This window comes from Cebus imitator, unplaced genomic scaffold (assembly GCF_001604975.1).
Source record: "Cebus imitator isolate Cc_AM_T3 unplaced genomic scaffold, Cebus_imitator-1.0 Scaffold234, whole genome shotgun sequence".
Lineage (NCBI taxonomy): Eukaryota > Metazoa > Chordata > Mammalia > Primates > Cebidae > Cebus > Cebus imitator.
This window is the reverse complement of record NW_016107549.1, coordinates 809,732-819,884: the sequence shown is the minus strand read 5'-3', so window position 1 is coordinate 819,884 and position 10,153 is coordinate 809,732. Positions and strand designations below refer to the sequence as shown.

The window sequence follows — 10,153 nt, the reverse complement described above, 5'->3', positions numbered from 1 at the left end:
AAAAAAAAAAAAAAAAAAAAAAAAAAAAAAAAAAAAAAAAAAAAAAAAAAATACCTGTGACTAGGTAATTTACAAAGAAAAGAGGTTTAATTAGCTCTTTTACCCACAGTACAGCCGTGGTTCCACAGGCTGTGCAGGAAGCATGATGCTGGCATCTGCTTGGCTTCTGGGAAGACCTCAGGAAACTTAGTCATAGGCAAAGGTGAAGGAGGGCAAGCAGGTATGTCTTATATGGCCAGAACAGGAGAAAAGACAGGCAGGAGGTGTTACACACTTCCACACGACCAGATCCATGATAACCCACACAGTATCTAGCACCAAGGGGGATGGTATTAAACCATGAGAACTCCACCCCCGGGATCCGATCATCTCCCACCAGGCCCCACCTCCAGCACTAGGGACTACAGTCTGACACGAGATTTGCAGGGGACAGAGATCTGAACCATATCAGGACCAGAGAAGTTAAGGAGCTTTCCCAAGGCCACACAGCCAAAAAACGTCAGATATAAGGCTCCAACCAGACAACCTGCTGCCACAGTCTACCCCTCGATCACTACACTATGTCACCTCTAAGAGTTAAGCAATTTCCCATTTTACATTTCACTGATTTAGACCCAGATTTGTGTCCCCATAATTCTCTATTGTAAACCCAAACAACATTCTTCCAGCAACTTATTTGAATAACGTGTGTAGGACAGAAAGAAATGACAGCTTGAAACTACTCTAATTTTACTTACGAATAATTGAGGTTGATTCATGCTGCTTTCTAAAAAACTGGTAATCCTCTTGGTTTTACAGGATGCCAAATTTGTCACATACGTCTCTTACAACTTCAACTATTCTCTCTCGAAAGCAGTACTCAAAAGCAGACAGTCAGAAAGATAGAGTACTCAGAGAGGGATACTCCAAGACAGGAGAAAGTTAACTTTCCCGAACAGATAGAGAGAGCCAAAAAGGAAAAAGGAAAATGAAGGAGGAGCTTCCAGGGGAAAGAAACATTCGTGTTCTATGTCACAAACTCTATCAGCAGAGTATAAACAAAATAGGCCAGGGGCAGTGGCTCATGCCCGTAATCCCAGCACTTTCAGAGGCCGAGGCGGGTAAACCAACTCTGAGGTCAAGAGTTCGAGACCAGCCTGGCCAACATAATGAAACCCTGTCTCTACTAAAAATACAAAATTAGCCAGGCATGGTGGCGCAAGCCTGTAATCCCAGCTACTCAGGAGGCTGAGGCAGGAGAATCACTTGAACCCAGGAGGCAGAGGTTGTAGTGAGCTGAGATTGTGTCATTGCACTCCAGCCTGAGCAACAAGAGCAAAACTCCATCTCAAAAATAATAATAATAATAGTCATCATAATAGGCCGGGCACGGTGGCTCACACCTGGAATCCCAGCACTTTGGGAGGCTGAGGCAGGTGGATCACGAGGTCAAGAGTTCAAGACCACCCTGGCCAACATGGTGAGACCCCATCTTTACTAAAAAAAATGCAAAAAATGTTAGCCAGGCATGGTAGCAGGCGCCTGTAATCACAGCTGCTCGGGAGGCTGAGGCAGAGAATTGCTTGAACCCGGGAGGCAGAGGTTGCAGTGAGCCAATATCGCACCACTGCACTCCAGCCTGCGTGACAGAGTGAGACTCCATCTCGAAATAATAATAAAGCTGGCTTGGCATGGTGGCGCACACCTGTAATCTCAGAACTTTGGGAGGCCTAGGCAGGAGGGTTGCATGAAACCAGGGCTTCAAGACAAGCCTAGGCAATATGGCAAGATGCCTGTCTATGAAAAAAATCTTTCTTTTAACAGGCAGGCATGGTGGTGCATGCCTGTGGTCCCAGCTAATTGGGAAACTGAGGCAGGAGGATCACTTGAGCCCAGGAGGTTGAGGCTGCAGTGAGCCATGATAACAAAGACCCAAAAAGGTAGCAGTTTAAAGAACATCCAAGCGGCCGGGTGCAGTGGCTCACGCCTGTAATCCCAACACTTTGAGAGGCTGAGGCAGGTGGATCACAAGGTCAGGAGTTCAAGACCATCCTGGTCAACATGGTGAAACCCCATCTGTACTAAAAATACAAATAAAATAACTGGGCATGGTGACGCATGCCTGTAATCCCAGCTACTAGGGATGCTGAGGCAGGAGAATCGCTTGAACCCAGGAGACAGGAGACGCAGTGAGCCGAGATCGCGCCACTGCACTCCAGTCTGGCAGCAGAGCTACGCTCTGTCTCCTCAAGCTTGAATTTTTCTCAGGTAACTACTTTGAGGTAAGTGGTACTAAAGGGCATGAAAGCTTCTCTTTTATTTATTTCTTTTTTTTTTTTTTTTGAGACAGTTCACTCTGTTGCCCACACTGGAGTGCAGTGGTACAGTCTCAGCTCATTGCAACCTCCACCTCCTGGTTTCAAGCAATTCTCCTGCCTCAGCCTCCGAGTAGCCAGGATTACAGGCATGTGCCACCACGCCCAGCTAATTTTTATATTTTTAGTAAAGACAGAGTTTCACCATATTGGCCAGGCTGGTCTCAAACTCCTGAACTCAGGTGATCCGCCCGCCTTGGCCTCCCACACTGCTGGGATTAGAGGCATGAGCCACTGCACCTGGCCCCAGCTAATTTTTGTATTTTTAGTAGAGACAGAATTTTTCCATGTTGCCCAGGCTGGTCTTGAACTCCTGAGCCCAAGTGATTCACCCTTCTCAGCCTCCCAAAGTGCTGGGAATACAGGCATGAGCCACCTCACTCAGTCAAGAGCTTCTTTCTGTTGGGTCATTTGGGAGGCAGCTTCTTGCTATTTCTTGTTCTACCAAGGTTTTCATTGCTGAGGACTGCCATAACAATGTCACAGACTGGGTGGCTTAACACAACAGAAATGTATTCTCTTACCGTTCTGGTGGCCAGAAGTCAGAAATCAGGGTGTTGGCAGGGTTGGAGGATTCTTTCTTGCCTCTTCCAGCTTCTGGTAGCCCCCGGCATTCCTTGGCTTGTGGTGGCATCACTCTAATCTCTTCCTCTATCTTCACATGGCCATCTTCCCTTTATCTCTCTCTGTCATCTCCTCTTCTTGTAAAGTGGCCACTAGTCAGGCCAGGCATGGTGGATGGCACCTGTAACCCCAGCACTTTGGGAGGCTGAGGCAGGAGGATTGCTTGAGGCCAGGAGTTCAAGACCAGCTTGAGCAACTTAGTGAGACACTGTGTCTACCAAAAATAAAAAATTAGTCAGGCATAGTCGTGTGCACCTGTAGTCCCAGCTGTTTGGGAGGCTGAGGTGGGAGGATCACTGGAGCCCAGGAGTTAGAACTTCAGTAAGCCATGATCGTGCCACTGCACTCCCGCCTTGGCAATAAAGGGAAACTCTGTCTCTTTAAAAAAAAAAAAAAAAAGACACTAGTCCAATATTTCCAAAAATAAACAAACAAAAGCACTAAACTGTGGCTGGACAAGGTGGCTCATGCCTGTAATCCCAGCACTTTGGGAGGCTGAGGCACGAGGATCGCTTGAGGTTCAAGACCAGCCTGGCCAACATGGCGAAACCCTGTCTCTACTAAAAATACAAAAATTAGCCAGACATGGTGGCAGGTGCCTGTAATCCCAGCTACTTGGAAGGCTGAGGCAGGAGAATCTCTTGAACCTAGGAGACGGAGGCTGCAGTGAGCTGAGATAGAGCCACTGCACTCCAGCCTGGGCAACAGAGCAAGACTCCATCTCAAAAAAAATCCAAGCATGAAGTCATTTTGGATCGGGGTCCACCTTAATGACATCATTTAACTTGGTAACATCTGCAAATAAATTTCCAAATTAGGTCTCATTCACAGATACTAAGGGTTATAAAACTTTGACATATCTTTGAGGGAACACCAGGTAACTCTTAACAGCCATTACCTGGAGCACTGTCTCCATTGTAGAGTTGGTGCTGGGTTGGAGGAATGTCCCTGTTTCCACTCCATGGAGGGGAAAGGGCACAGAATAGCAGCCCACACTTGGTGTTTGAAGGCCCATGCCCAGAAATCCCATGCCTCATCACCGTTCATTTTTCACTGGACAAACGGTACCCTCCATGGCGACACCTGGCTGCAATGAAGCCTGAGACAGGTCACCCTTAACTGGGCCACCACGCAAGCAGAATCAGCACCACTGTTATGAAAGCAAAAGAAAGCAAATTTTGGACCATGTTGGCTTCCCCTACACTTAGCATCTTACATAATAACCATGCCACGTTTGTCAGAACTATGAAATTAACATTAGTACAATACTATTAAATAGACTTCATTCAATATCACTGTCTTTTTTGGACAGGTGCAGTGGCTCATGTCTGTAATCCCAACACTTTGGGAGGCCAAGGCAGGCAGATCACTTGAGGTCAGGAGTTTGAGACCAGCCTGGCCAACATGGTGAAACCCCATCTCTACTAAAAATACAAAAATTAGCTGGGCGTGGTGGCATAAGCCCGTAATCACAGCTACTCAGGAGGCTGAGGCAGGAGAATTGCTTGAACCCGAGAGGTGGAGGTTGCAGTGAGCAGAGATCGCGCCATTGGACTCCAGCCTGGGTGACAGAGTGAGACTCCATCTTGGGAAAAAATAATAATAATAAATTTTTAAAAAATAAAAATAAGTCTCTTGCTCCCAAGAGGATAAATGATAGGCATGGTTTCAACATATTTTTCTAATAGCAGTAAGATGGGACATTTCAACACTTTCGCCTCTTTTTCCCATTGGCTATATATTTTTGTGTCACTTCCTGGAATTAAGAGCATATTGTGGACCAGGCATGGTGGCGCACGCCTGTAATCCCAGCTATTCGGGAGACTGAGGCAGCAGAATCACTTGAACCTGGGAGGAGGAGGTTGCAGTGAGCTGAGATCACACCACTACACTCCAGCCTGGGCAACAGAGTAACACTCGGTCTCAAAAAAAAAGGAAAGAAAAGAAAAGAGGAAAGGAAGGGAAGAAAAGGAAAGAAGGAAGAAAGGAAAGAAAGAAAGAGAGAAAAAGAAGAAAGAAAAAGAAAGAAAGAAAGAAAAAGAAAGAAAGAAAGAAAGAAAGAAAGAAAGAAAGAAAGAAAGAAAGAAAGAAAGAAGAAAGAAAAGAAAGAAAGAGAGAGAAAGAAAGAAAAAGGAAGGGAGGAAAGGAGGAAAGAAAGCAGGAAAGGAGGGAGGAAGAAAGGAAGGAAGGAAAAGGAAGAAAGAGGAAGAAAGAAAGAAAAAGAAAGAAACAAAGAAAGACATTAAAATGAAGGCCATAGTTTAGGTTCACCCACCAAGGCCAATCACCCATAACCACACAATCAAAGCTTGTCATCCTGATTCCCCTGAAATGCTAACTCTAATCATAAATGAAACAGGAAAATGTAGGTTTTACATTCTTGTCAGCATGCTTCAGTGAAATTAAACCAATCGTCTATAAACAAATGAGCTTAAACAGCTCTATTTGCCTTAAAAGAACTTAATGTAGGCTGGCTGTGGTGGCTCACGCCTGTAATCCCAACACTTTGGGAAGCCAAGGCAGGCGGATTACCTGAGGTCAGGAGTTCAAAACCAGCCTTGACTAACATGGTGAAACCCAATGGACACAGGGAGGGGAGCACTACACACTGGGGTCAGTTGAGGGGAAATAGGGGAGGGACGGTGGGGGGTGGGAAGCTGGGGAGAGATAGCAAGGGGAGAAATGCCAGATGTAGGTGATGGGGAGGAAGGCAGCAAATCACACTGCCACGTGTGTTCCTATGCAACAATTTTGCATGTTCTTCACATGTACCCCAAAACATAAAATGCAATAAAATAAATAAATGGGAAAAAAATAAAAATAATAAAATAAAAAAATAAAATAAATTAATGTAAAACAGCCAATCGCAAAAAAAAGGCTCAAAATATTTCCTCCTTTATGCCTTATAAACTTGCCCTAACTGATGTAAGAGAACTTGTTATTACTTGAAGTCGTGAAGTTTCCCAGATCAAGACATGTACTTGCTGTATGACAAAGAACTTTTAAATTTTTTTCTAACTGTATCCAATTATATATATATATATACATATTTTTTTTTATTTTTTTGAGACAGAGTCTTGCCCTATCACCCCAGCTGGAGTGCGGTGGCATGATCTCGGCTCACTGAAACCTCTGCCTCCTGGGTTCGAGTGATTCTTAAGCCTCAGCCTCCTGAGTATCTGGGATTACAGGCACCCGCCACCATGCCAGGCTAATTATTATATTTTAGGTAAAGACAGAGTATTACTATGTTGGCCGAGCTGGTCTCGAACTCCTGACCTCAGGTGATCCACCCACCTCAGCCTCCCAGAGTGCTGGGATTACAGGCGTGAGCCACGGCACCTGGCCTGTTTATACTTTGACACCAAAAGTATCGTGCGCAGGAAGACAGCTGGCACACACAGAAGCTTCATGCAAACAGAATAAAGCATCCTCTCTAAAAGACAAATTAGAAGAAGGTGCCCTATCTTTCAACTTGCAGAACACAGCCTAACCTGGACTTCAGCCCCATTCTCACGCTCTCAGCCAAGCACACTTGTTCAGTTGACAACCTACACAACAGTACACAGTGGCCCTGACTATGTCTGTATGCAACAACAAAAACAACAGCCCGGGCGCGGTGGCTCATCCCTATAATCCCAGCACTTTGGGAGGCCAGGGCAGGCGGATCACAAGGTCAGAAGTTCGAGACCAGCCTGGCCAATATGGTGAAACCTGTCTCTACTAAAAATACAAAAATTAGCTGGGCTGGTGGTGGGCGCCTGTAGTCCCAGCTGCTCAAGAAGCCGAGGCAGGAGAATCGCTTGAACCCAGGAGGCGGAGGTTTGAATGAGCCAAGATCGCTCCACTGCGCTTCAGCCTGGGCGACAGAGCAAGACTTCTCAAAAAAAAAAACATAAACAAAACAAAAAAATAAAGTGAAGCGCAAAGAGGATCCGGTATCCAAATGTGTTTTATATAAAATGAATCGTTTTCAGTACACTGAGGAAGTTTCCTATTTAAAGAAATCCTGCTGTGAACTCTTGTGAAGAATGTTTTCCTAATGGAATTAGTCACCAAGTGAGTCATTTCTGCAAACTTCAGGCTTGAGGTTTTGCCTAAGCAAGATCTGGCTGGAGAAGTGAGACAAATTATAGATACTGCTAATAAATTACAGAGTACTCAAAGGCAAAAGAGGAAAGGAAAAAAAAGGACACGTGTATGTGAACTGAATTGACACAGTGGTCTCCACCAGCGCCTAATCATGGACGAGATCCTCCTATTTGTGCTTGTCCTTTGATCGACACACGCTTCAAGTCAGCTTCTGTCCTCTGTCCAAATGGGGAGGGAACGAACTAACAACAATTAAGAGAAGGTTGGCCCAGTGAAAGCAAGGTGCCATTAAAGAGCCAAATAAAGGCGTGGCCACGTTCTGGCCCCGCCCCTCCCCGGTCTCCCTGACAACCGCGCCGGCGTCTGGGCGGAGCTTCGGTCTCAGCCAGCCTCCCACAGGCCACTCCCACACATGCCGCGGGCTGAACCCCAGCTCGGAGAGCCTTGCTCAGCGACGAATTAGGATCCGGGGGGCCCAGGACATATAAGAAAACTTGTCTGGGTGCCCACTTGGTACTGAGCGCTCTTGGGAGGGCTCTGGAAAAGACCATCGCCTTGCAGGGTAGCTCCCTCCCTCAAAGGTTCGAATCATGGTCCAGTTCTCTGGTCTCCCAGCCTCAATTTCTCCATTTGTAGGAAAGGGGTTCACAACCTCTATCTCAGAGGCGGCTTTGAGGATTCAGAGAACTCAGAAGAGGGTAGCTCTATGGTGAGCGCTGGGTACAACTTCGGGGTGGGAGTGGTGGGGCAAAGTGTTGGTCCCCCCACAACAGCCCAAGGAGGTATTATTATGGTCCTTATTTTACAGGGAAGGAAACTGAGGTCCAGAAAAGTTATGACTCTCCCCAAGGGGCTTGCCTGGCAGGACATGAAGGGGAAGGGGCCTGCCGTGGGGTAACCCTCACTGGAGAATCCAGAGGTGGAAACCATCACACCTAGCTAAATTTGTATTTTAGTAGAGCGGGGTTTCACCATGTTGGCCAGACTGGTCTTGAACTCCTGACCTCAAGTAATCCACCTGCCTCTTCCTCCCAAAGTGCTAGGATTACAGCTGTGAGCCACTGTGGCTGGCCTAAAAAAAATGCATACCTTTTGAAACAATACTTTTGCTAGAAAATTCTTAAGTCAACTTGGCATCTCCATCTTAGTCAAAGGGCCCATTAACTTCCTGTTCAAACTGAGTTCCTATTTTGATTTCTGGGTTTCTATTTATTTATTTATTTATTTATTTATTTATTTTAAATTTATTTGAGATGGAGTTTTGCTCTTGTTGCCCAGAAGTGCAATAGTGCGATCTCGGCTCACCGCAACCTCCACCTCCTGGGTTCAAGCGATTCTTCTGCCTCAGCCTCCCAAGTAGCTGGGATTACAGGCATGTGCCACCTCGCCCAGGTAATTTTGTACTTTCGGTAGAGATGGGATTTCTCCATTTTGGTCAGGCTGATCTCGAACTTCTGACCTCAGGTGATCTGCCTGTCTCGGCCTCCCAAAGTGCTGAGATTACAGGCATGAGCCAGCACACCCGGCCCATTTCTGGATTTCTTAATCATGGCACTACTGGCATTCAGGGCCAGATCATTCCTCGTAGTGCAAAGGCTGTCATGTGCACTGTCAGAAATTGAGCAGCAAATCCAAACTCTACTCATTAGACACCAGGAACACTCCCTCCCAGTCCAAGTTGTCACAACCAAAAATGTCTCCAGACGTTGCCCCTGGAGGTTTCAAGATGGCTCCTGTTGAGAGACACTGGCCATGAGCCAAGAATTAAAAGAGATAAATCAGTTTGTTTTCACTAAACAGATCTGAATTCTTGATTTTATTTTATTTTAAGAGGCAGGATGTCACTTTGTCCCCTGGGTTGGAGTACAGTGGTGCAATCATGACTCACTGTAGCCTCCAATTCCTGAGCTCAAGGAATCCTCCCACCTCAGCCTCCCTCATAGCTGGGATTATAGGCATGCATCAACCTCACTTGGCTTATTTTTGTATTTTTTGTAGAGATGGGGTCTCACTATGTTGCCCAGGCTAGTCTCAAATTCTTGGCCTCAAGAGATCCTCTCACCTCAACCTTCCAAATTGTTGAGATTCCAGGTGTGAGCCATCATGCCTGGTCTTGAATTCTTTAACCATTGTCCTCTACCAGAAAGTATACACTATATTAATTCTCTCACTGTAGAGATTCTTTTTATTTCGAGGCAGAGTCTCACTCTGTCACCCAGGCTGGAGTGCAGTGGCGCAATCTCGACTCACTGCAACCGCCGCCTCCCAGGTTCAAGCAATTCTCCTGCCTCAGCCTTCCAAGTTCCTGGGATTACAGGACCGTGCCACCACGCCCAGCTAATTGTGTTTTTAGTAGAGACAGGGTTTCACCATGTTAGCCAGGATGGTCTCGATCTCCTGACCTCATGATCCACCGGCCTTGGCCTTCCAAAGTGCTGGGATTACAGGTGTGAACCACCGCACCCGGTCTTTTTTTTTTTTTCCAAGACAGGTTCTCTATCACCCAGCCTGGAGTGCAGTGCTGCAATCATAGCTCACTGCAGCCTCACCCTCCTGGGCTCAAAGGGTCCTCTCACCTCAGCCTCATGAGTACTGGGATTACAGGTGTGCCCCACCATGCACAGCTAATTGGTTTTGGTTTTAGTTTTGGTTCTCTTTGTATAGCTGTGCTTTGTTGCCCAGGCTGGTCTCAAACTCCCTGGGGCTCAAGTAATCCTTCCACCTCAGCCTCCCAAAGTGCTGGGATAACAGGCATAAGCCTCTGCACCCGGCTGAGATTCTTAAAATAGCCACATTTTCTGGAAACTGCTTGACCTAGTTGGATTATATGGAACACACTGGATGATTGCAATCAGCAGTTTAACTGTGGATTACAGTTCAACTGACGAGTGGATCTAGCCCTGGCAAAGAATCAAGAGGCCTCAGTGGGGCGCGGTGGCTCATGCCTGTAATCCCAGCACTTTGGGAGGCCACGGTGGGCGGATCACCCGAAATCAGTAGTTCAAGACCAGCCTGACCAATATGGTGAAACCCCATCTCTACTGAAAATCAAAAAAATTAGCCAGGTGTGGTGGCATGTGCCT

At 46.4% G+C, this 10,153-nt stretch overlaps 1 protein-coding gene and 1 pseudogene across 1 annotated transcript in view; one reads left to right on the top strand and one right to left on the bottom strand.

Annotated features, from left to right (window-relative positions):
- LOC108282010 overlaps positions 1-10,153 on the bottom strand; it is a 31,919-nt pseudogene that overhangs the window by 13,760 nt on the left and 8,006 nt on the right.
- Positions 7,487-10,153, top strand: part of CCDC130 (coiled-coil domain containing 130) — a 24,148-nt gene continuing 21,481 nt past the window's right edge. Inside the window, exons 1-2 of the mRNA XM_017497671.2 lie at positions 7,487-7,632; positions 7,879-7,989. The gene's annotated coding sequence lies outside the window, so the exon portion shown is untranslated. The remainder of the gene's footprint in view (positions 7,633-7,878; positions 7,990-10,153) is intronic.